Consider the following 25913-nt stretch of genomic DNA (forward strand, 5'->3'; position numbering starts at 1 on the left):
AAAGCCTACATCATCTACTTACTCTTTAAATTGCATTCCACCTTAATTTTCTGCTCTTCAGTTCTTAATTTTCTCTATTTTTGTTCTAACTAATCCGGTTATCAGAATAAAGTGATTTTCTCTCAGCCAGGTTTAACATTCAGTATTTGAGTCTGTGAACCAAAAGTTCATCCCACTGCTTCAATTTTTATTCTTTCAATAGCAGAAACTCTCCAGGAAACTTTTCCAGTCTTTTGTCTGTTCAGCAGGGTGCTTTATGTACACACGACAGTTATGTAGCTAATAAGAAAGGATTCTATTTTAAAAATAATTATGTTCCATTTACACAGTTTCCCATGAAATTTACTCATAAAATGCAGGATGCACCGAAAGATTAAATGCCATTTTCCTCTTCATTAAAGCCATTTTTCTAAATGTTAACTGAGTTATTTGCCTTTTTGTCTTGAAGGAACCACATCCCCAAGCAGAGGTTAGGCTCAGTTTATTCTTAAACAAAAGAACTAATTCCATCTAGGCTGTCTCTGCAGGGCACAGTTAACTCCCAGCTTTGTGCCCCCGGGTCAGAGCAGGACAGACAGACACCCCTTCCCTGCAGAGCTGCACTGCTGAAAGTGCTGAGGACACTGCTGGCCCAGCTGGCCCTTCTGTGCCCAAACCCCTTCTTCTTCACAACACAGCAGATCTTCCTGCTTCTACCAAAGCCATCCAGGCTGGTTAAATACTTGGTGAAGGCACTTTAAACAGATGACATGGCCTTTTCCAGACAAGCTCTGGAAGCACAAACCCAGAGCTGAGGTGCCTGCAGCAGGTGCGTGGGCAAGACAGTCCACTCACCATGTGAGCATCCTATCAAGCCTTCTCTCTTTGAAGGATTCCTCAGTTCCTGCCTTGCCCTGGAGATAATCTGTTATCAACTAACTTGGGATTCTTCTGCAAGTTGACTTGCTGGCCCATCTGGGTGTAGCAGCACCATCAGCACATCAGGGCTTTCATCTGCACTGCACATGGAAAATGTCTTGTGAAAGGGAGCAAAAGCTTCTCTTTCAGCCCTTAACCAGGTTAGCTGGTTTGGGCCAAAAGTATCTGCACTGCAATTGATGTTTTCTCTTAAAGGGCAGCAGGAGAGTTAATGTTATCTCAGTAAGTCCTTGTTTCTTTTAAAAAAAAATTCCTTTACGAGAAAGTCAGTCCTAAGAGATGTCTTATACACCATTCTTACATTGGCTGGATAAAAACCAGCAAGCGAGGTTTGATCTTGACAAGATAATTTTATTTCTTTGTTTAAAGCAGTACATTTACAGGCTGTCTTGCCCTGATTTCTTCTAAGGAAGGTTCACTCAAGGCCTTTTTCTAAGAGTTTCCACTGAGAGTATAAACAACCTTCAACAAAACCTACAAACACCTCTCTGTGCCTGAGAGTTCTTCTCATTTTAGAGCCATTTCAGTTCACATCAGCATTGTGCTTTTGAAGTGAATCTCTGATTGTCCTGGTGTCCTGTACTTTGATTCACATCATGATGTGGTATTGAAGCACATGGACCAAATTCCTTTTGGATTAAATTGAAGTGGAAAATGCTGAAATGCATCTAATGCAGTCCAGCTGCAAATGGCCATTCAGTCAAATGAACCCAACTACAGCTTTTTTAAAGCAAAAAGAAGAAAAGCATGACATGGACATCACACCCTTATCAACACATATTTTACTTTAAATTCACACTCCTCCTGGTCCATAAACACTGTTAATGCAGATGCAAGTTTAAGGATAATCTACTTCAAATTCAGCACTTTCCTATTTCCAGTTTTTCTTCTCTCTCTTTTCTGGAATTCCATGTTCATCATCTAGCCACTCTCTCCCAGCTAATTCTAACAGGTTCAGAACTCTGGCAAGATACAGTTGTCTGTTCCCTGGGCAGAACAGCCAATTGCAAATGTTTTATTTAAAACTAAAGGTCCAATTACAGGTCCAATTTATGATCTCAGCCGAGCCAATATAAATCTGATCTAGTTCATTGCCTTTAACCTGCCTGCAGTAGCTTTATTCCAGATTTCCTCGTGTGTAATGAGATTGAGTTCAGACAATGGCTCTGATTATTACCTTTCAAAGAATTAACTAGTAATATAAGCTGCAATGCAGAGTCCTTCCACCTTTGAAACAAAGCTTCATAATTGTCACTTGTGGGTCAAAAGCATATATTCAGTCCAACAGTGCTTCAAGGACCAAAATGCTTTAAAGATTTTTCTTAAGAAAGTGAGAAGTGGGCATGCCAAGACATGAAGATTTCAGCAACACCATGTGAAAATAAGGACAAAAATTTTGATTTTGGTTTTTCCTTTCCCAGTACATTCCTTTATTCTTATGGCAACATATTTGTGTCATTAAATATGTAATAGAAATCTATATGCAGTTTGGGTTGGGTTTGTTGTTTTTGGGTTTTTTTTAAACACTTAGGAAGAAAATACCATCTCGTTTTTTGGCCTTTTTGCAGAATGTGGTTAAAAAACCCAAGTAGTCACATATGGCTTCCATAGTGCACACAGCTACTGAAAAAGTCAGTACTGCATAGTCCCTTTTCAAATCAGAACCTAAAGTATGTTTGCAAGTCTTAGGTTCAACATCAAATGTTTTTATTTGGTTGAGGGTTTTGATTTGGGGGGATTTTTTCAGATTTTTTAAACTTTATGCAGTTCAGTGATGTTAGATCTCACAAATAATTCAATGCCAGTTTTCTTTTGGGCTTCCTCAGTCAGTCCCCTGGTTTCTATGATAAATATTTATTAATTGAGAATAAGGAAAGAATTATTCTTATAGTTAACTTGCTTGTGTTAAAGAGCCCAGTTACCATGACTATTTACCCTTCCCCATAGCCAAGAAAAATATTTAAGTAAACATGTAAAAAATATTTATTTCAGAGCTGTCCAGATCAGGTACAGGTTTAAGTAGGTGCTATCCTCAGAGAAATTTTGATCCAAAATCCGTAGGTATCTCACTTTACTGGAGGGATTTTTATTTCAATCCCATTACCTAGAAAGAGGTGAATAAGTGAATAAATGCTCTACCCAGATCATGTGCTGGTAGCTGATTTTCAGAGTCTACAAGGGAACAGAGACAGAAACTGTCACCAGCAAGAGCCACATCCAGCAAAGCACAAAGGGACTGAGCACAGGGTTAAACCAGGATTCCCTCCTTTATACTCAAATGACACTACATACAGTGCATTAGATATATAATATTAGAGGTATATAATAAAAAAGCACGTTTCAATCAGAGCTAAAAGTGAAATTCTTGACAATGAGAAAATTTTCTTGCCCAGGATTCAGAACACAACATAACCCAACACAGCTCTATCACCTTCTGAGCTTGTTCTGGCCCTGGGTTTAAGTCTGTGCTTGAAATTAGTTTCAGGTGCAGTAATCACAGAAAGAAAACACGTGCAGGGATATAACTTTATAAAGAAACAACAAAACTGAACCAGGTTTAGAGAATTATCCACCAAATTACACTTTTAAGAATGGCTATTAAAATGTTGATGAAAGAATGGAAGATGATGAGTCAGGGACACTAAAAGACCAAACGTTCGGGTTCTACAAGATATTACACTGAGTACTAAGAATTTCACTTTATAACCCAGTGTGATTAAACAACATACTGCTGAAAATGCAGATGTTATACTACTACAGTAAAAAAAAAGTCATTTTTTAAAGATGTTTCTAATTAAATCATGAAAGACCACAAAGAAAACAGGGAGGGGCTTTGCTATGAGCACAGTCATATAAAAGGACTCAGATTTGGGGATGATCTTTGAAGTTTCCTTCTTCAAACTACATGGCCTTGAAGCTATTGAAAGATTTTCCTGGTGAAACTGTGTAATTTTACAGTTATGTTGTACTAGTCAGTGATCTGTGTGAGCTGCTTGTAAGGAAGGATTATTTCTAAGGAAAATCTGTTTTCAGGTTGACCTTGGATTCGTATTTCTAAGGCAGCTAAAGAGAAGGCAACATTCCCAGCAGTGCAAATTGCTGCCAGGAATGTAGCATTCAAATCTCAGTTAAGCCTGTTTTAAAATGGCAGTGATAAATAGAACACTCACAATAACTCACCAATTTCTCCAAACGGGACCGTTAATATAAAATAAGGTTTCAGCGAGGACAGCGGGATTTATCAAAATAATCATTTGTATAGGGGATATTCTTTATTTTAAAAGAACCCTGATTTCTTGGGCATTAAGCAAGAAACTTTTCTGCACTAAAAGAAGTTTGAGAATTCTGTTACCTTAGTATTTAGTAGTTTAGGATCTGAGCAGTGAGTGGCTGTTTGATTTGCTGCATATATTTACCACTGTGACATTTCACACCACCTATAAAACTATTATCATGTTGCCTTTATTTATAACATCACAAACTATTTCTGAATTCCTTATTTATGCTCATTTAGAGGTTGCAAGTATTATGCAGTCTTTCCTCATATCTCTTCATCCTGATAGGATTATTTTTCTTTGCTTTTTTTTTTAATTGTTTAGCTAAAACTTTGTATTTATTGGGAGAAATGTTTTTTGTTTTCTTTTAACTCAGATGCTTTTCAGTTGTTTTCCCAAAACTTGCTATTTCATTTAGAAATATTGTTGTTCTTAATGTAAATATTCACTGTTTTTGTAATATCCAAATTACTTGATACAATAATCCTGTAAAATGATAAGTAATTATACCGAGATATTCACCCTTCAAACAATTACATGGACCACAAAATTTACTAGATTTTTAAAATATTTTACAAGAATGTTTATTTTATACTTCTCTAGACTGTATTTATTTAAAATGTTATTGTAATAATTTTTTTCTAGAGTTACCATTTTTCAGTAAGAGAAAAACATCAGCAATCATTCTGACAAACTTTCTCTAGATATTTTTATAAAGAGCAAATAACATTTTTATAGGAAAATAAATCTGAAAAGGTTATTGTCTTCTTCACAATATTTACAAGCTTCAATTAAAAAAAAAAAAACCAGAAATAAATGGTTTCAATCCAGCCTTTCAAATGTTCCATGAGTGAAATATTCACATCTTAAACATTCTGCACTGTCACATGTATGTTCAAAATATCACTTAGTGGTGTTCCCATGCTTCCAGTTTAAAAAGAAAATGTTTCTGTTTCAATCAATTTTGGGGGTAGATAAATGTTTATTTGACTTCCTTTTTTCCCCTGACTCTCCAGCAATTTCTGGTTGCAACAAAACACTCAACAGACCTTGAGACCCTCCGTGCTTCTGACTTCTTCCAGGAACATTTGGGAGCACCTCAACTGCTTCTGGGGTCACAAAATTCCTTCCAGCACGAGGAACAGTGGTAAGTTCAGACTTAAAAAGCTCTACTTTTGTCAAAAATCTCATTTATTTATGACACTTTATATATAATTTGATCAGTTGGTGTTTAAAAATTCTTCCCCAAACTGACATCTCACATCTTGGCACGTTCTGGCTCACAGATCCTCAACAAAACACATCAAGAAAGTATTTCTTCCCATTTTAAAGACAACCCAAAGCAAAACCCCCAACCATTTGAACAGAAATTCGTTGGGAAAATTAAATGTCTTCAACAACACCATCCTGAAACACCTGATATTTAAAATCTATGGTAAATTTCAGGAACATTTTGACTGTTCTCCCTACATTACCTCACTTGGATCATTTGTCTTTCAAAGGAGTAGTAAACCTTAATTTGCTTTAGCAGCTTTGAATGGATTTTTATTGTTTCTTACCACAGCCTTTCAACTCTAGTAATTTGCAAACTAAATATGAACTGCAAAACTCAATCAATCCTGTAGTATTCTTTTAATATCAATTTTTGTGTAATTAGCCCCCAAACTGTGTTCAATTACTGACAATTATTCTGATGCACTTTGAGGGACAACACTAATTTCACACTTAGCAGCATTTTAAAAGGAAGGTGATTCAAACACTATATAAAAAAGTCCCTCTCTCAGTACAGTCTCTGCTCAATTCAGCATTGTTGCAGACGTTGGGAGAAAAAGAGGATTCCAGTGTGGTACAACAGCAGAGCTCAGGTTTTACAAACCCACACGTGTGTGTGACTCTGTCTGGCTGTGGTTTGTTACATTTGTTGTTTTAACACCAACTAGGCCTGTTACAAGCTTGGCTGTGCTCTTTTCAAACCAAGAAAATTATGGGAAAATCCACCTAAATTGATGCACCACACGAAGACTAATGATTAAAGTGATGCAATCAGGGTCTCTTACATTCAGATTTCTTTCTCAAGTTTTCCTACAGATATTAAGAACATCCCTCTTAAAACTGTTGCAAGGTGCCTTTGCTCACATTATAAAATCATGTTTTGCCACCTTCAGCCCATTCCTTCTCCCTGTCCTGTAGGAATACAAGTGGAAGGGGTTGGTGATGTCACTGTGGTTCCATGGTAATGATATACAGCTCCTGTTCCATTGGGGCCACTGGAACTATCAGTCACTTTGTAGGGACAAATTATTTTTGTTACATCCATTTTGTTGTTGGGCTCTCTGATGGATCCTGTGACAACTGGAAATTCTATTTATTTATGTGCATATTTAAAAGGTTGTCAGTGGAGCCCAGAGCATTGACTGGGTACTCTTATTAGAGAGCAGTAAATATCCAAATAAAGAAATAAATCAAATGACACCTTCCTCGAACGAGAGTTACAAAATGGAGCTAACAAATATTGATAAGCAGCAGTCTTCAGAAGACCTTCTAAATTATGCTCGGAAGTTTAAGCAGAGGAGACAAGGAAACAGAAGAGTTATTGTCAAAACAGCAGGCACACACTTAACAACAAAAATAACAACCTTTTGCTGGTAAATGACAGCCAGTCTTTGCTCTGGTGTATATCTCAATGATATGGAGGGAAGTTAGATAGTAAATAGACTTGTATGCACTGCAAGTCACCAGGAAAAAGTCAAAACTTTATAAAACTGTAGGAGTCAACTACAGACCATGCCAGTGACTGCTGAGGTAACACGAGCAACACCAGGAGAATGTCATAATAAAAGGAGGCCCCAGATCATGCTCAGTCAGCAGCACTGGCAAAAAACAAGAGCTGACTAGGGGGAAAAAGGTGACCAAAATGCCATGGAGCCCCTGCAGGACAGGAAAAAATGATGACTGCTGGCTAAGTAGGACCTGTCTGGGAAAAGGGGGAGCTGTGTTGGGAAAGGTGTATTAAAATGCAGAATAACCCAAAGCCCAATGAAGGCTATAAAATTTGTTCCTGCTGACTCGGGAGGCGTCGGAGAACAAACCCCCAGGTGACAGCAGCAGCCTCAGAGGCTTTTGCAGACTAAGGAAAGGTAAGATTTTTGCAGTATTGCACCGTTTGTGAAGGTACAGGATCGAAAACAAGTAGTAATGCTGAACCATCCACAACTTCACAGCAGCAGTTATCCTCTCTAGAGTGAATAATGGCTGTGAGAATTAGGGGTAAAAAGCACTTATGACAAACACTAGAATGTTTCTGACAAGAACATTTACACTTTATCAGGTAAGTAATATGATTTTAAAATTGGGTTGCTCTAATTAACTAATTGCCATGATTTTTTAGCATAGTAGATCTAAACTATTATGTGAATTATGTAAATTAAAACAAGTTAGCTAAACCTTTTATGTATTTGCACAAGAGATCACTAAGGATATTTTGTATTGGATCACAAAACAAACATTTTAAAGCTGAAAAACTGAAATAGCAAAAGATAAAATTTAAGTTGCCAAAATTCAGCGAAAGATAAAAGGGCTGGTTGAAACAGTCAGGCACAGAATCTCCTGGAGAAGACTGAAGCTGTACTGTGGGTTCACCTGCTTCTGTTTACCTACTGCAGCAATCCTGGGATGTACCAAACAATCTGTGCAGCAATACCCAGGCACAATATAGCAAGTTAATAACAGAGCTTCAGTCTTAACTGTGAATTCCCTTGCATTAGTTGGTATATTGCTGATACAGACAGGGTTTTGTGGCTTAATATGAGGCAGCACAGAGAGTGTCAGCTGGAAATCCATTGCAGAGTTGTGGAACAATATACAGAATATAATAAAGCCATTCCCACCTTCCCATTCCTTTCTTGCAGTAGGAAGCCAACATTTAGAAACCCATAGCAAACAAACACCTGCTAAGCATAAATCACGAGCAGGAGCACAGCACTGGACAAGTTCAGAGAGATAGGACGGGAGAAAAAGCCATGAAAAATCTTAATAGTCATTAGGAAAACCTAGCATTTATTTCACAAACTGACAGGTGGCCAGTGAATCGACTTCAGAACAACCATAAAGAGAGAGCTGGTTATTATGCCAGTAAAACTTAAACAGCAGAGCTTTTTAATAAGCTGCACTCTGTTAGGAGTACGCTGAGGGAGCCCAAGCAGGAAAAAGCAATAATCACATCTAGCAATAACAAGAGGATCAACTAATATCCATCATAATTTCTCCCTGTTTTGCTTCTCCCTATTAGTATGACATATAGTAGAAGTAGAAGCAGCCTAACAAGATACCGAGCAGAACAGGTGCAGAAACTAAAACGTCTTCCATTTCGAGAGTCAGCATTTTTCTTTGGAAAAACCTCTGTGTGCTGTGCAGGTTGGAGCCTGGGTTGCCCATTGCTTATCCCCATTGTGTGATGTGTGCACTATTTTATCTCTTCCTGCAGAGTTTGGTTGTGACACACATAACACATGTGCCCGTAAAGTTCCCCGGAAAGGCGCTGCGAAGGTTCAATATATGTCATGGCAAGCGTATTTCTTTGTTAATTCCATAAAGACAGGCTGCAGAAGCCAAGTCTCCTACGATTTTTGTGTCCGCAGCGGGGAGAAACGGGCACTTTGCGTGCCATCATTATCCCAGAATGATGGGGGACTGTGTGATACTTCTACTCTTGCCAGAGAACGAGAGTGGAAATGGCACTGCCCCGTTCCTAACGCTTAATGTATGACCAATCAGGAGCTGGAAATCATCTGACCAGTGGCAGCTTATGCCATCCCATCAGTTCGTAAATTGGATGCAGTTTGTCAGATGGACACAATATCCCTCCACTGTAGGTGGTCTCTGTTTCATTAGGTTTCAGATTGATGGCAGTGAACAATAATCCAAAAGTGTGCAATAGGTACATCAACCTCATTTTTCATTAACAGTGCTTCCCAGACGTATTGGGAGCAGGTACAAAACATAGATTTTGTTTGGCTTACTTTGATCCATGCAGAGACTATTGGGTATCTGACTTCGCTGCTGGAGGCTTATGGTTTCGGTTAGCAGAACCTGGTACAGCAACTGGATGAGGTGTTTTTGATATTATCTATTCATTCAGCTCTGATGCAGAAATAGTGGGTGGCAAAGCTGCTAATTTTTATTTTTTTTTTATGAAGTAATGAGCAACCTACAATTTATTTACATACAAAGCACTGGAGTTACCAGAGCTACCTTTCTAAATTACAGGGGTAGATACGAGACTGGGAGTGATTTTTTTTCTCCTTTATTTCCCAAGAGATTAACAGAAATGTTGGTGCATTTTTGCTGCTTCTAAAAGAAATTAAAAGACTGAAAGTCTTTGCCAGGGTCACTGAAATGACATACAGAACAGCTACTGGTGCATCTTACACAGTTTTGACTTATGGGGATGCATTTTACTTCACAGTGAAATAAATTAAAGTAGTATTCAATGTTGCTCAAATACTGAGTAATTGAAAAGGCATTTTTAAACCAGGGGACTTTGGATCCCTGCAAATAATATAATATTTATAAAGCTCACAGAAAAACTGATATTAGACTCTGCAGCAGATGAGTAAGAACCTCTATCATCAGGACTGATAGGGTACCACATGCTTTCACTATCTTTAATATAGTTTTCTTTCTAATTTGTATATTAAGAGAGTCCATCCACATTATTAGCAAGTTAAACATACTTATTTTAAAAGCAAAATCAAAGCTCTAAGTAAAGTATTACAATGTAAAAATTACATTTTAATGTTAAGACGAATGGATTTTATCATGTAGAGGTACATAGGCTGTTAATCATGTAACATCAAGCTACCCGTGTAGTCAAGACAGGCAATATGGTTTACTCTTTGGGTGCATTTCTTATCTCAATTGTACAAGAAGTTTCCATCCACAATCTTTCATTGTCTCATTCTGAGAAATGTTCCCCCGGGTCCCGAAGATTTAAAGAAAGCTCTCCGTGTGCACAGCACGAACACGAGCCCTGCTCTCTGTGGGGCTGAGGGAGGGGAGGCCTGTGTGTGCATGGCTTAGCCAGGAATTCCTATGGAATGTACTGGGGCAGGCTCTCCCATCGTGCCACTCTTTCAGCAGCACCTCTTATCATTGTTTAAGAATATCTTACCGCTTTCATGCTTTTCTGTAGTTATTTAACATAACTGGGCAACTTTTCTTCTGAACTTCTAAAACATGTGGCCATCGCCCTGGTTTTCCAGCCTTGAGCACATCTCTTTAATAGATCACTTTCAAGGTGATGATACATTGATATTCTGCTTTAATTAGTGCCATGAAAGAGAAAAAGGCCCTCAAATGTCAATGGCTTGCAAAAGTTGTTGGAGCATCTTCTTAAAGCAAATCTGAAGGCCTGGCCCTCACTTTTTTCCTTCCTTTCACATGATCCTATTAGAGGAGTTTTTTTGTAAACTGGTGTTATAAACGATTATTTTTAGTTAAGAGAAGCACCAGGAAAGATTAAAAAATGGATATAAAGACATTTTGGTTCTTGATCTTCTTTCTTCTCATCTCAACCTTTAGAAAGTCTTGCTGGAAGAACACAAGGAACAGCAGGAAGGTTTCTAACAGATCTTTGAGACCTCCTTGCAGTCAGATCCCAGGGGAGCTAGAACAGTATACCTCTGTGGTTCAAAAACTCTTTGGGCCAGAAAAAGGGGCCTTTATCTGCTGCCATTTCAAACATATTCAATCAAATATTGATCTAGAAAATCAGCCACTTTTTCTCTAGCAAAGAAATTAAATTAGTGCTACCTACTGAAGATCTACAAATGGTTCTCCTGAAGATAATGATAGTGCCCTAGGCTGTTCCTAGGATCAAAAGTTTTTATGGACACCAAACTGATTTAATATTTTCTGTAATGCATGGAGAAAAAAGGGTGAAAGATCTGCTTGCCAATAGGAATGTGCTGGAGATTATCTCATGTGGCGAGTCCTTGCATCAAGGAGCCAGGTAGGTTTTTCAAATCCATCTCATCTTTGGAACAAAAGGAATAGAATGGGGCCCATTTCACCTTACACAAAGATTTTCCTCATCAGAAATATCTGATACCTCTTATTTAAGTTGGTGCTGGTAGCACGTGCTCCTCTAACTCATAAACATTTCCTCTCTGTTGTGTTCTGCTTCCAGATGTCACTTATGTTGCTTTGGAAGGAGTGAGAAGTCTCTTCTTCACACCCTAAGCACTAATAGTTCATAAAACGTGTCTAATGTGCAACAATGGGAGAAAGATTCCTTCAAAAATATTTCAAGTCCCATTGTTGAAACATTTTCATCATTTGTACTATGAAAAAGGTAGTCTGTACAAAAGAGCACGAGGGTTTAATGATTTAATTAGGACTATTCTATGATTTTACTGGGCAAAATAATGAGGCATTAGCTCTTATTAAAGGGTTTCTCACATTCTCACCCACAAAATCATGTCTCGGGGATGTAACTACACCGAGACAAGGAACTGAATTGTTGCTGATGGAACCAGTAAATGGTGGATTTATCACCTCTCTCATTGCTTGAGAGAGAAATGTTTTGAAATTCTGACAGTTCATATTCCTCACTGGACCTGTAAGATTGGACTCAATCTATGCACAGAGAAGAGGTATTAGGTATAAACTTTGTAAATGTGTAGAAGCATCTCAGAGGTTTTGAAGGACCATCTTCAAACAGAGTTAAGTGGTTTGGAAATTCAGAGCTTCACCAAAGACTCAACTACTCCCTTCTAGTGTTTGGCTTGGCTGGTTGTGAATTCTGTTTGAATTGTTAACTAGTTCCTGTGTTTAGACTGCCCACTGGTAGTCATAGCTGCCATGAAATCATTTTAAATAATAATCATTCAGTGTTCTGTATGCAGTTCCACAGGATTGTGGGGGTTGGAAGGGACCTCTTGGATCCTTTAGTCCAAGCCCCTGGCCCAAGCAGGGTTGGCAGGAGCTGGTTGCCCAGGACTGTTGCCAGTCACCACCAATGAACTCCACAACCTCTCTGGGCAGCCTGTTCTAGTGTTTTTCCATCCTCACAGGGCAAAAGTTTTCTTGTGTTCAGACTGTTACACTTTTTGTGTCCATTATCACACTTTTGTCCTGTCAGTGGGCACTGCTGGGAAAAGTCTGGCTCCTTATTCTTCATTCCCTCTGATCACATGTTTATGCACGTTGAGATTCCCCCCCCAGCCTTCTCTTCTCATCTATTTCTTCTCATATGAACAGATATCCTTAAGTCATCAGCTCACCAAAAGAATTTCAGTGTCCATATCTTGAAACCATTTGCATAAAGCAATATACATTTTCAAGGGATTTAGAACCCAAAAAATGGTATGTGCAGCCCTTGGCTGGGAATTTTTCTGTCAGTGATCTTGTACAAGGCAGATAATCCAGCAAAGAGGTTCAGACTCCTTCTTGTGAAAGGACTGCTTTGTGTAAAAATACTTCCACTCTTCATATTGAGCTCTCAGAGTTCAAAGAGCTCCGAAAATCCAACACATGGAAAAAATTCTGTACCGTGGGTTCCAGGCAGATATAAGGTGATGTGAGGTTACATAATTATCAGGCAGACATATTAGTTCTGTGTGTAATACAATGTAACCCATGTTCTTGGGAAAATAATAACACAGTTTCCTTTTAAAGGAATTACAGAGCATCAGGATTTGGAGTTAAATATTAATAATAACTTAGAGGATTACTTTCCAATTTTAGGGAAGCATCAGTGAAACTTGTTTAGCTTCCATCTACTTAATCCCCAAGTTGCTTCTTTCTGAAAGGGACAAAAGAGGCTCCAAGTGTGCTGAGTGTCCTCTCAGACATAAATGACAAATATTCTGAAGGAATTAAGTTGGCCCCTTCAGATGAATATTCTAAATAAAGATGCATTTTGAAATGTCCAAAGGTCTCAGAACAATACTCCCAAAGCTGAGATAACAGAAGCACTACTTTTAAGTGAACCTGATCTGGTAAATAAAAATTGTCTTTCTGATTTTCCACATCCATCAAGACATTCCCTTTTCAATTCATCTATTAGAACTCATTGGATATGTCATAAAAATATGGATAAACTGCTTAATCATTTAAGCCTAGCCTTTCTAACCCTCCCAAAATGTAAAGAAATTAAGCAGTCACAAAGCTGGAAACAAAACCAGAAACTCCATGCCCAACAATCTTCCCCCAGCTATCAGACCAAAAAGCTTTCATTTAGTTTTTGTCATGGATCAATCCAACCCAGAGCTATAAAAAGGAGGCAGGAATGACTTCTCAGTTTTCACTACAGTAGAATTTGACATCAAGTGTGTCCTTTTCTGCAGCAGGACTGCCACAGTTTAATATATTTTTTTAATGAACTGGAAAAAGGGATGAGCATTGAGGTGATAAAATTTGCAGGTGACACAAAATTATTCAGGTTAATCAAATCTGGAGAGGGTAATAAGAAACTTCAGAAGAAAATAAACAAGTTAGGTGAATGATCAGTCTGATGGCAGGTTAAGTTCCGTGTTGATACATACAAATTAATGTAATTTACAAGGTTGAGGTTTTTAAAAATCTATTTTTACACCTTGGTGTGTTCTAAATTAATTGTATCGAAGGCAAAGGACCCAGAGAGCATTGTCAAGAATGCAATAATGGCCTCCTTTTGGCATGCAGCTATAGTGGAAAATTTTGGTACAGGAAGGAAGAATAATATGAAAACCTCTTTAATGTCATTAAATTGATTGTCCTCTGCATTTCAAACAGCAAGTGCCATCCTGGCCACCAACTGCAAACAGAAGGTTTGCAAAAGTAGAAGCAGCTCCATGCAAAAGAATGCAGAGGATAAGGAGAAAAGATTGGGCCAATTGGCATCACCAGCTTCCCAGAAAGGCTGCAGGGTAGATGGGATACAAATATGATATATGATATATATGATACCAAAACGAAATAACACCTTGGTAAGGATGATTGGGATCTTGTCATAGATGATAAGAACACCCAGGGACATTTTAAGCAGGACACATCCTCCTCAAACACTGTGGAGCTTGTTGCTGTGGGACATCAGTCTGGCAAAAGTGAAAAAAGGGATTGGCCATTTGTATGAACTCAGAGGTTTTTAACTCTGGAGTTGAATTTTTCAGTTTGCCTTTTGCTTTGCTTTGCAAAGACAGTTCTGCAGGAATTGCTTCCATCTATTACATAGAGGCTGGTTAATCATAATTTTCCTCACAGTATTTCTTCAGGATAATTCCCCATTAAGAACATCTGCAGTAAGAAAAAGAAGACTAAAAGTGAGAGATAGAGTGATAAAGAGGATAAGAACTGTTAGGTAAATAGAACTTAAATGCAGGTAATGGACTTTTAGCATGGGTCAGCTGTGCTGTAATTGTGAGCTAAAGTTAGTTGAACTAGGAGACTGCAAGCAGGTGACACAGCTGGCTAAAGAGCTGTCCTTGAGGTAATTCAGCAGCACACTTCTTCTGAAAAATGCTCCCAGTATTTCTTGAAAGAGAGTTTGCACTGGTCTGTTTAAGGTTGATTGCTATTGAAATGGAACCCACAGAAGCAATTAACAGTCAGCAGCTCTGCCCTGCAACCAGGGAAGGAGCCCTGCACTGCACAGAGTGGCAAATACGAGGTTTAATAAATAGGAATTCCAAGGGATTTTCACAGGTTTAGTAGAGTGGTGACATATGTTATCATCCTGCTCACCACAGACTGCAATAGGATTTTACACTGTCATGTCACATCGGCCCATGATAACCAGAAGTCATTTATTTCCTAAGAAAATAGTAACTAGATGTGACAACCTGTGTTGCCTCATGGTGAGGTTATGGTAGTATTTACTGATAATGTGAAGTATAACTTGTGTCATCTCTTAGATTTTGCAGTAGAAATTCAGAGCATTTCTAACGTTAAAAGAACAGCCCAGTTTGTTTGTGTCTTGCCTTTTTGGTTGATAACATAATAAGAACTTCTATCACTTGCATACAGCTTACATTAAAAACTATATAGCAATTCTTAAATTAAGAATTAATCTGTCTTCACAGTGCAATAAATAATTAGACCTCTTTGTAATTATAAAATTCCTCATTATTTAGCTCCTTTTTTTGCAGAGGTAGGGAGAGATGTATTTATCTGTCTCTCTGTGCTTCCATCTATCTATTGGGTCTCTCCTGCTTTTGTTTTTCTAGACAGGATATACTGGTTGTATTTTAACGCTGCAGAATCTGAAATGAGTCCTCTATTAAACTACGAATGCACAGTTACCATTCTGGTTTTATTTTCCTCGGGAAACATAAATAATTAAACTTGACTTCAAGTAAAAAGATGAAGTTAGCCTTCCTACTGTACTCCAATCATTTTTCCTTTATGGCTTGGCTGGCAGGATGGTAATCCTGGACTCTTGCTAGAAATTACCACCTGAGAGTTCTCTTCATTTGAGTCCTTTTGCAAGGTGGATGCAGTGGATGTCTACAACACAATTTAAAAGGCTTTTCATCGAACTTCACTCTTGATTTCTACTGTAAATTCCACAAGCTACAGTAGTTTAATGCAGGAGCGTAGATGTCCATAAAAAGCTGGAGGGAATGGTGTAAGTTATAATGCTGTTATAAAACTGTCTGTGATATTAACACACACTGTATATTAAATACACAAAACTGTTACAATAACTTGAAGGCTGAGGCAAACTCATGAAAACAAATAAATTCTTTAGGACAGTAGGCAAAAGGTTGTTCGTTGCAAAAAGATTTAAATACAGTTGTACAGCAGTCCAAATTAACCCCCTCAAATAAAAAGCTTCCTCCACCTAGTCATGGAGTCTTTGCACAAAAATCCATGCACAAAATAGATTTTCCAGAAGCTTTTGGAAGCTTTTGGAGTCTGACCTCCTCACTGGGACCACGTTCTCAGCGTCCTGTCAGATACCAGGAGGATGAATATTTCCCTGTTGCCTGCCACATTCATGCCATTGGCCCTCCCAATGTGCAAATAATGTAAAAACAAAACAGTGAGAAGTGCATATAAAAATGGAATAAGACACAAATTCATGCTCATATTCTGCTCATAGTTACATTATTGTAAACCCAGAATAACTCCAGTGGCTTAGCTCAGGACAGGACAGAGCACTCACACTTAACTTACTAAAGCATGTATTTTTTCCCCCCAATTTGTAGCATTGCCAGCTGAGTGTAAGACTATTTTAGATGGCAAGGTCCCTCAATTCTGGCCCAGCACAGTGCCTGGCTTCTCAAACGCCTCCTAAACCCACTCAACATTCATCTTTTTATGGCTTTTTTGTCTCTTGAAACATCAATGGAGGGGAAAGTGTGGATGTGCTTAGGCACAATTGCACTGAATTACAGGTGGCTGCCATTTTAGGTAGTCCCAAGGTCATGAATAGCAAAATATGAAAATTTCAGCTCTTTACTGTTGGTCAAAACCTTAATGTGTTCCATGACCCTCCACTAGATTCAACCTGTAAAATGAGAGAAGCTTAATAAATCTCTCTGTAATAAGTATTACACATTATGTCAAGGAAAACTTAGATCAAGCTTCTCCTTTGAAGTTTTAATGGGCACTCCAATTTGATGACAGCAACTCACCTGTACTTGTAATAAGTTTGCAAAGCCTGGAGCAGCTCCAGTCCTCTGGGACTACAGCTCTGGATGACAATGAGCCCAGGGAGCTGCAAGCTTCAAAGGGATCATTCAAATAGTCCAGCTCTGGCCTCACCAGGCAGTGCAGGCAAACTTTGAAATACTTTTCTCCCTATCAAAGAGTATTGCCAGGTTGAGCTGTTCATAATAATTTGGTATTGGAATAAAATTGCAAAGCCCTTCAGTTTGAAAAGGATTAATCAGATTATGCCCCTTTGCTCCACCCTTGTGCAAGCCAGGAGAGGGGGAAGAATAACACCCCTACCATTCCAAATAATGCTGAATTAAGGGAAACATATGTAAACGTTCTCAAAGACTGGGTGAAATGGATGTGGAGAAAATTCTCCTAATGAAATGAGGGGGTTTTGTTGGAAAAAAGCCTTACGTGTGAGTTTGTTATTATGACCCAAATCTTGCATAGATTTATGGACAGATTTACCTTCCTGCACTGCATTCCATTTTGGTGGAACTGCCAACCACGTGTATGGACAATGATTTGTACAAATCTGCCTGATAATGAGCATCTAAAGGCTCAGAATCAAATTTGTTCTCTCTTTGCACAGGAAGGATGAAGCCAAAAAAATGCTGTTTGTGTGGCACAGTGTGTTACAACCACAGTGTTATGCACCCTGTAGACACGAATCCCTAGTGATTAAAACTGCTCTGAAAGGCAGAGAAAGTCACTAAACATCTGTAAGATTAAAAGAGGAGAATGCAGCCCTGTACATTTTCAATAATCAATCATGTAACAAGGGTGTAGTTTACCAACAGCAAACATTAGGCAATCATTTTAGCAAGGCTGTTCTTCCCATGAACACACGGGATCTGCCCCTGTCCAGGCACAGATCTCCTTCCCTTATCCCATGAGTCAAAGGTAACTTTGATTTCCTCAATGATCCTTCTTCCTGGGTGAACGTGGCACCACATTATCTTGGCTTTTATTTTTCATTCTCAGTTTAACAGTTATAAACACCCTTCAACATCAAATAAGAGCAGCAGGGTAATCCAGATAAAAGAAAATTCTTCAGCCCTAACAGCCTGACTCAGATTTATGTGCCTGTTTCAAATTTCTGCTCCTCATTCCAAGACTTGTAACATTTCACAAGTACCACATAATGTGCTACTTGATTGGCCTTTCCAAGGATACAATGTGCTGCAACACATTGTTGGGGAGTTTTATAGGTGTGTATCCCCACCACTTCTGGTAGTCATTGAAAAAATATATCATGGCCTTCTCTTTCTGTGCTCTACAGTCCTGACGTTTCTTAATATAAGGTTGTCTTGCAGGATGTCAAACTGGGTTTGAATTATTTTACAGGGTTCTCAGTTAAAACACTGTCATGTAAATCAATCACACCCTCAGTTCTCTGGCAGGGAACTGCAATCTTGAAGTACAGCCTTCAAATGGAATCAGTGCTGTTACCAGATTTCATTGTAGGACAGCAGTGACCAGTCTGGGATTTACTTGTTGCTGTCCCGGGTAAAACCTTTGCTAATAAATTATTGCCAAGGGGATGAGCACTCCACAGGAGGTTTCACTTGTTTAACCTTGACCCAGACTTTGCCAGTTATCACTGTTAACCAAGCAAACACCAATTTCTATTTTTGGCCTGATGCAGCTTTCAAAGCCCCTGTGAGGTTTCTTGCAGGTTTTCCTCCCAGCTGAGCTGTTTTCCTGGCAGGTTACACACTTGCACTGTAACCTCCTTCTACAGACTGGACACTGAATCCTTGAGCTGAAGGTCTTATTCAGCATTATGCTTTACACGGGGTAAAGTAGGTGTAAATCACCATCACTGATTATTTTCTTATTGCTACAAAGTATTCTTTAAGGTGTTTATAGAGACCTATGGTTTATAAATTATTTCCCATGTCCCAGAGCATTAGTGTTTATAGCTGGTAGTTAGAACATCATCTATTAAACATCTTTTGAAGCATCATCCATGTGTATTCCCAGATGTTAAAGCATACCTACAATAAGTTAGTTTTAAAGTAATTTCTATTAATCATGTAACATTAGCAAAATCCTTATAAATTAATCTTAAAATGTTACCACTTTATTCTCATAAGTCAATAACTGGTGACAAATGACTGATGAAGAATAACATTACAATAGAATAATCCACAATTCTGGAGACTTCAAAGCTTCATTACAGAGTTGTTTCTCCTTCCACTGTCAATATATACCATTTTGCTACTTTTCCCCCTTTCCAATCCACAATGTATTTCCTGTTGTCTCTCTCAACACCCCCAAGTCCTGAGGGGGGCAATCTTGTAATTACCTGCATTAACTCCATTATATTGTGGGCTCGTGGGATTCTGCACCCCCAGAACGAGTAGCTGCTGTGTTCTTAAATGCCAGCTACTCTTTAACTGTAAAGGCACCTACTATTTTATTGGAACTATTCTTGCTTTATTACTGTAAACAACTTCCATCATAATGATGCCATTTGAAAGAGCTGATCAAGCTGAGAAAAATGACACCACAGTCATAAAGTCACACTAAATTTTGCTATTAACATTTTATAGTGCATATAAGGAAAGCGTTCCAAGTTGCAACTACAGACAAAAGAGAAAATTATTTTACATAGAAATGTAGATTTCAGCATTAGCAATATACTGGTACAATCATTTGCACCATATTCTTAAGCACAAGAGATGACCCTCTCTGTAGATAAGAGAGTGTGCTGGTTGTCATATCTGAGATGAATCTGTGCTTGCTCTGTGGCAAACATGAGAATACATTACCCCCCTTCTCCCTGAAACACAGATAGAATGGTTGTGTTGGGAGGAAAACATAGAAATCTCACATAAAACGATCTGAAAAGTTATCAGAAAAAAAACTCAGTTCATAGCAGAGCTCTTGATAGAAAAGAAAGCCTTAGCTGAAGGCTGAATGTCTTTTTCCAGCCAAACTGATCATCTGACTCCAGGACAAGTTTCCTTTCTGAGATGTATGCAAAGCATGGAGTTTGGAGGCAGCTGCTGGAGTAGTATTGTCCTTTGGTCACCCTTAAAGAATGGAACAGGCTGGTATCTGTACTGGGAACTTCATTTAAAGGGATTTAGTTTGGGCTATAAGGTAAAACAAAGTGATTTTGGTACAACTTATGTTGTGTCACCAAGGAACTGCCAGTGACAGATCCAGCCAGTGAAGTAACTGCTATAGAGGAAACTGTAACAGGGTGAAAAGAAATGACAGTTTGTAAGCTTTGCAAATGTTTTAATGTGAATTAATGAAGTTAGATGTGCAGGGAGATCCAGCAACCCTTGGATCTCTATTTGAAGGGCAAAGAGGGCTGGAAAGGAAGGAGAAGGAACCAGCAGAGATCAGCAGGCAATTTTGAAGGGGTCCAGGCTCATAGAGCAGCTTGGGAGGACATCACGGTCCAGAGACAAAACCAGAATGAAGTTTTGTCTAAGCTGCAACCAGTTTCTGTTCCCTTCCTCCTGGGGAGGGTGATATTTATTGTTTACAACTGTGAGCTTTCAAATGAAAGGGATACTTATCCTTTTATAGGTGCCCTGCCTTCACTTGCCCAGGCCCAAGATCCAGCAGAAAGTCAGTGCATTTGACATTTAAGAATATCAGAATTCTTCCTGAAGGAAGGTTAAACCCAAGAGATTCACGTTCTGCTCAGCACCATCCTTCTTCACAAGGCCACAGCCGAGGTGTCAGATCCTTCCTGGGAGGTGCAGCCCTGGCTGCTGGAACAGCAGGAGCTGCTTTGCCTTGAGGGGGGAGTGTTGAAGCAGGAGCCTTACAATGAAACCCACTGTGCTCCCCAAGCTAATGGCAGTCACACCTTCCTCAGGAGTGCAGCAGCCCTGTCTCCAAGTGCATGAGATGCTGAGTCCTTGCTGCAATTATGCCCTCTGCCTGCCTCCTTTAGGACATACTGCCCTCAAAGGCTGTTTCAGTATCAGATCTTTTCAATTCTTTTTGCACAAGACCCAGAGAATTTTGTCTAATTTTACGGATTTTGCTGAATAATGTGGAAAGTTCTGGAAGATTCGCTGTTTTGAGAAGATATTTTTGTTTTATTTCTAAGACCTGGTAAAGTGACATTTTAAACAAACACCTGGTAAATTAATAAGCTTCATAAATTACAAAATCTCTGAACACCAGCTGCTGAAACACAGTAACTCTGACCTGAACCTATTGAGTGAAATTCTGCTGAACAATGTGTGCACCAGTGCTATACATTAAAAACAGCTTATGTTAAAAGAATGCAAGATGTCTTTGCTAGAAGCAGGACTTCTGTTCACTGATACTCATCCAGCAGCACTGATCCTCTGCTATTTTGTAACTTTAATTTTTCTTATTATGTCATTTTCTAGAGTTGTGCAATTCTCAGTAGTTTGGTGATTTGGTTCCTCTTGGTTATGATGCAGGTGAATGGCTACTCTGGTGCCTGGGGTGCTTTATCTCATGCCACATACATGTAATTTAAGTGTACATATGTATATTCTGTTACACTGCCTGCTCTATCCTTCTGAAGAGTTCCCTTAACTTCCTATAAATAGCTCTGCCTGTTTACTAAATCACACATCAGCAGCTCTGTGTAGATCCCCAAATGCTTGAATAAGCCTTACACTATCATAAAATCCTTTTAAATAAATCTACTCTGGTGTTCCTGTAAAACTGGAATACTTTAATCATCAGGAAATCCAGAAACTCTGTAAGTGACATCTAGTTCTGTTACCCTAGAAGGAGTGCAAGTTTAAGGTTGGATACCTGTGTTTTCTACTGCTAAATGCAAATGTGTCTGTGGCTTTGAGATCCTCCTCTCCCTGACAGCACAGGCTCCTCTGACATTCAAGCTTGATAAACAGCAGCTTGATTTCTCCACATCCCAAATGTTCCCACTCCTTATAAAGGGGAAAGTTACACATCACTGTGTAAGAAACAAGAGTGTGTCTAAACCAAACCAAATCAACCCAAACTAAACTCTAAAGCCACGGTAAGAAATGCACCGATGCACGTGGAGAGACCATCTGATTTCTTACTGACACTTTTATTTCTCTAACAGGTTTTTGTTTATTCTTCGGGGCAGAAAGGCTGCATTTTCTCTTGCCTTGAGCTAAATTCTCTAAAGCTGCTAGGCAGGAAATATAATATCCAATATCCTACTATTTCTCACTTCATTATACTAATATAGTCTCACATACAATGAGGCAGAAATAATGAAGAAAATATGCTGTAGCAATGAGCCTTTATGTGACTACTTTTTTAATAGAGTCCTGAGCAGTGCATTTTTAGGTGCCTTATATGTGATTCTCTCTATATATCTATTCTAATACATTTAATTGTGTATTTTCTTTTGATACAAAAGCTGTTGGGAAAGATTCTAAACCCCACCACCACTTAATGGCCCTGATTCTCAGCTGTCACAGGAGAGCTCTCAGGCCTGCATGAGAGTCATCAGGGGATGGAGCTTCTCCAAGGAAAATCTTTGCCAATGCCAACAGCATTGGACTGGTGCAAGTGGGCACTAAAGGATGGCCTGAACTTCTGTGAGGACTCACCTGAAGGGTGAAGTTTGAAAAACAGTGTTCTCAAACTCCAGCTAAGTGACAGTCACTCACCACATCCCTGCTGTGAAAGCAGTTTCAACACCACTGTTGTTTGTGCCCCAGAACAGGCACAGACCTGAGACTTTCACAGCAGAACCCCCTCTGAGGCCTGTATTGACTGATGCTCCAGCAATTGCAACAAAGCCATTCAACAGTGTTACAAAGCTTTTCTCAAGGACACAGAGAGGAAATGTTTCCTTATTTCATACTGGCTGTATTACTCTCTGCCATACTTTGCTCACAGGAACACCTGAAGTCCCCCAGGGCTGTAGGAGCCAGGAAGGACAGCTGTAAGTGTGCCATCCCCACTGAGAAAGGCTCTGGTTGGCATCCCTGGAGGCTGGGGACCCCCATTTACCTGAGTGACAGAGCACAGGCAGCAGCTCCCTTCGTTTGCCCTGCAGAGCCCCAGCACGACCCAGAGGAGCCCACGTGGGGCTCCAGCACTGCTCATTCTCCATGCCCACTCAATCCCTACCCATGGCAGACTGCCCAGCAAGGATGCCAACCAGGAGCACTCCAAATGTAACTCCTGCAGTGGGAACACCTGGGGGATAGGGATGGGACCAAAGCCAGAAAACTCACTTATCTGAGTTTGGGACAGTTGTTGGATGGTAACTCCTGGTCACTGCTAAATGTGGCTGAGTTCAACCTCAAGGCTTACAGAGTTTCTATATCCATCTTGTAAAGTATTAACTCAATCCAGCTGCTCTCCCTGGATGTAGTTTTCTCAAACTGTACTTCCAACCTAGTTGTCATTATTCATGAGGCTTTCTGGAAGTGCTGATCCTTGCACTTAACCTCATCATTCATTTTCTCCATTACACTCCATCTAAAATTGCATCTGCTACTTGTAGATTGATAAACACTGGATATATCTCCTAAGGGCTCCTAAAGTTTCAAAGTCAGATTGGTTGCTATTATTATTTAAGGAAAATGTATCATTAAAATACACACCCAAATAGTGCAGACTAATAAGTTACATATGGGGAAAACATTTTTTTTTCCTGCATGAAAACCTTATTCCAAATTTTCAGAACTCTAAGCAAACTTACAAAACTTTCATTCTGTTGGGTTTAAATCATAAAAGCTATTTCACCATTACAAGGACTCATCATGTCTGTTTTCCATAAACTGGATTTTAAATACATTTACATAGTTCTTGTGTGGAACACAGTATTATAATTGTGTGGTTGAAGGATGATTTTTATGCAGCATAATGAAACAATTACATGTTTTTAGGTTGTTTTTCTGCTGAGTTTAAGAATTTACTCCCTCAAATTAATCTACCTTGTTTTATTTCCTGCACCTTTGACTCCTTTCTCCACAAAAGGTTTGTCTTTGAAGCATCTTTATCCTTTTGTTTTCAATATTGTCAGGTCACAGTACCATAAAAAACTGACCTTGAAGTTGTAAGGTTGCATTTGGTGATCACTTTACTCAACTGGATCTTATCAGCAGTTCCAGAGGTTCGTTGGGAAGTCCCAAATGCAGAAAAGGGATATTCCAGAAGGATGGTGCCAGTTCTGTGTTTTGTACTCCAGTGTTCTTCTGGCTGGTTTAATGTAGAAATTCTACTTTCATCTGACACTCTCTTTGTTGCAGAATTTCATGTAGTGAAATGGTACAGTAAAACTTGATAGTAAATAACAGTAATAGTAAAACTATATAGTAATAGTAAAATAGTAGATAGTAATAGTAGGGGAAAAAAGAGATAGTAAAAAAGCCTAGATGGTAATAGTAAAATAGTAAAATTAGATAGTAATAGTAAAACTTGATCATAAGATGCAGTGAATGAATTAAAAACAGGGTAAATGGCAGAGAACAAACCATAAAATGAAAATAGATGCAAAAGTATCTCAATGGCGTCTCATTTTTAATATATTACACAGAGGAAAATTTGGCAGGTTTTACTTTGCTATGGGCAAAGCACCCCTAGAAACTAACTTTGAGTATCTGACTGATTTTCCAGGACAGGTAAATGGAGGTTCTTTCCTTGGATAATCTAACCTAGAGTGTTACAGGACTAGTACAATAAAGGATTGGACTACTGTTTCCTTAAGACATTGTTTCAGGATGTATTTCCCACTTGTGGAGAAAGTGCAAAAAGGAGAAAAATCTGTCAAGTGAACTATCAAAAGGGACAAAATAACAAACAAAATAGAGATAATAACACTTCAGTGGAATCACCTGCTCTTTTGACTATCAGGGAACCTCACAAAAGGCTTTGGAGAACTTTGAAAGCTAAAAGGCTCTCCGCTGTCAGAGCCAGCCAGGTGGGACGCATTTCACGTGGAACCTGATCCTGTCCTGCTGTATCCCAAAGAAACACACCAAGGACTGCTCAGGAATTGCTGGGCAGCAGGAGGTCACAGAGCAGAGAGAACTGTCCCTCTTGGTGCAGAGGGGCTTTCCCAGCTCCCATGGAGATTTGGGAAGCATACATCCCACCCTGGATCACACCAGCAGCCCAATGCCCCGGCCCTACCCTGAGTGCCCGGGACCAGATGCTTCAGAGGAATTTGCAAGAAACCCCATAATGGACAATTATTGAATAATTTTCTCATAGGGGAAGTTTCTCCCTAATCCCAGACAGCTAATGATTGGTTTATGCCCTGAAGCATGAGGGTTCATACGTCTCCACCCCCAACCATTTTTATCCTATCTAAGGTATCCCTGGGCGCTCTCATTATCCAAATAAGTGTATAATCCTTTTTGAATCCTACTAAGCTCTTGGGCATAATGATAGCTTGTTGCAGTGAGTTCAACAGGCTAATTATGCATTGTGTAAAAAAGTATTTCTTCTTATCAGTTTTAAATTTGTTTCTTTTCAGTTTAATGGATGTCACTTTGTTCTTACATTATGGGGAAGAGTAAATAGGAGCATCCAATTGACCTTCTCCATACCATTAATTATTTTATATCTCTCTATCATGTCCCCACTTATTAATTTCCTCTTCCAACTGAACACTTCTCATCTTTTAAATCTCTCTTAATATGGAGGTTTCTCCTTGTCCCTGTTCCCTTCTGTTGCCTAACTTTGGGCTTCCTCTATTTCCACCACGTATTTTAAGATGGCGTGACCAGAAATGAATATTGTACTGGGGGAAAGGGTGCCAACAATGTGTATAATTGCACAATTACAATATTGTCATTGTTTTCCATCCCATTCTTTCCACATCCTCACATTTTGTTTGCTTTTTTAACCTCCACTGCTCATTGATCAGATGCTTAATTGAGCTGCCCGCAGTGACCCTCAGGTCCTTTTCCCAAGTTGTTACAGTTAATTTAGAACCCAGCAATGTGCATGAGCAATTCAATCTGTTCCCTCCAATATGTATTTTCATATTTGTCAATGCTGAATTTGGCTGCCACCATGCAGGCTTATTAGGTCTCATTGAACATCTCTGTAGTGCTGACTAACTGAAATAATTCTGTGTTATCTGCAAAGTTTACCACCCTCCCAAATGCT

The 25913-nt window shown here is 39.1% G+C and overlaps 1 long non-coding RNA gene across 11 annotated transcripts in view; it reads left to right on the plus strand.

Moving 5' to 3' along the window:
* LOC135412330 (uncharacterized) overlaps positions 1 to 25913 on the plus strand; it is a 475906-nt gene that overhangs the window by 5672 nt on the left and 444321 nt on the right. For 10 of the 11 annotated variants that reach the window (XR_010429568.1, XR_010429573.1, XR_010429566.1 and 7 more), the window contains one exon: positions 5210 to 5340. This is a non-coding gene — a long non-coding RNA (uncharacterized LOC135412330). Of the gene's footprint in view, positions 1 to 5209; positions 5341 to 5378; positions 7331 to 25913 lie in introns of those variants that run through there. The other variant, XR_010429578.1, reaches the window with a different exon arrangement.

Source organism: Pseudopipra pipra, chromosome 3 (genome assembly GCF_036250125.1).
Source record: "Pseudopipra pipra isolate bDixPip1 chromosome 3, bDixPip1.hap1, whole genome shotgun sequence".
In the NCBI taxonomy this organism is placed as follows: Eukaryota; Metazoa; Chordata; class Aves; order Passeriformes; family Pipridae; genus Pseudopipra; species Pseudopipra pipra.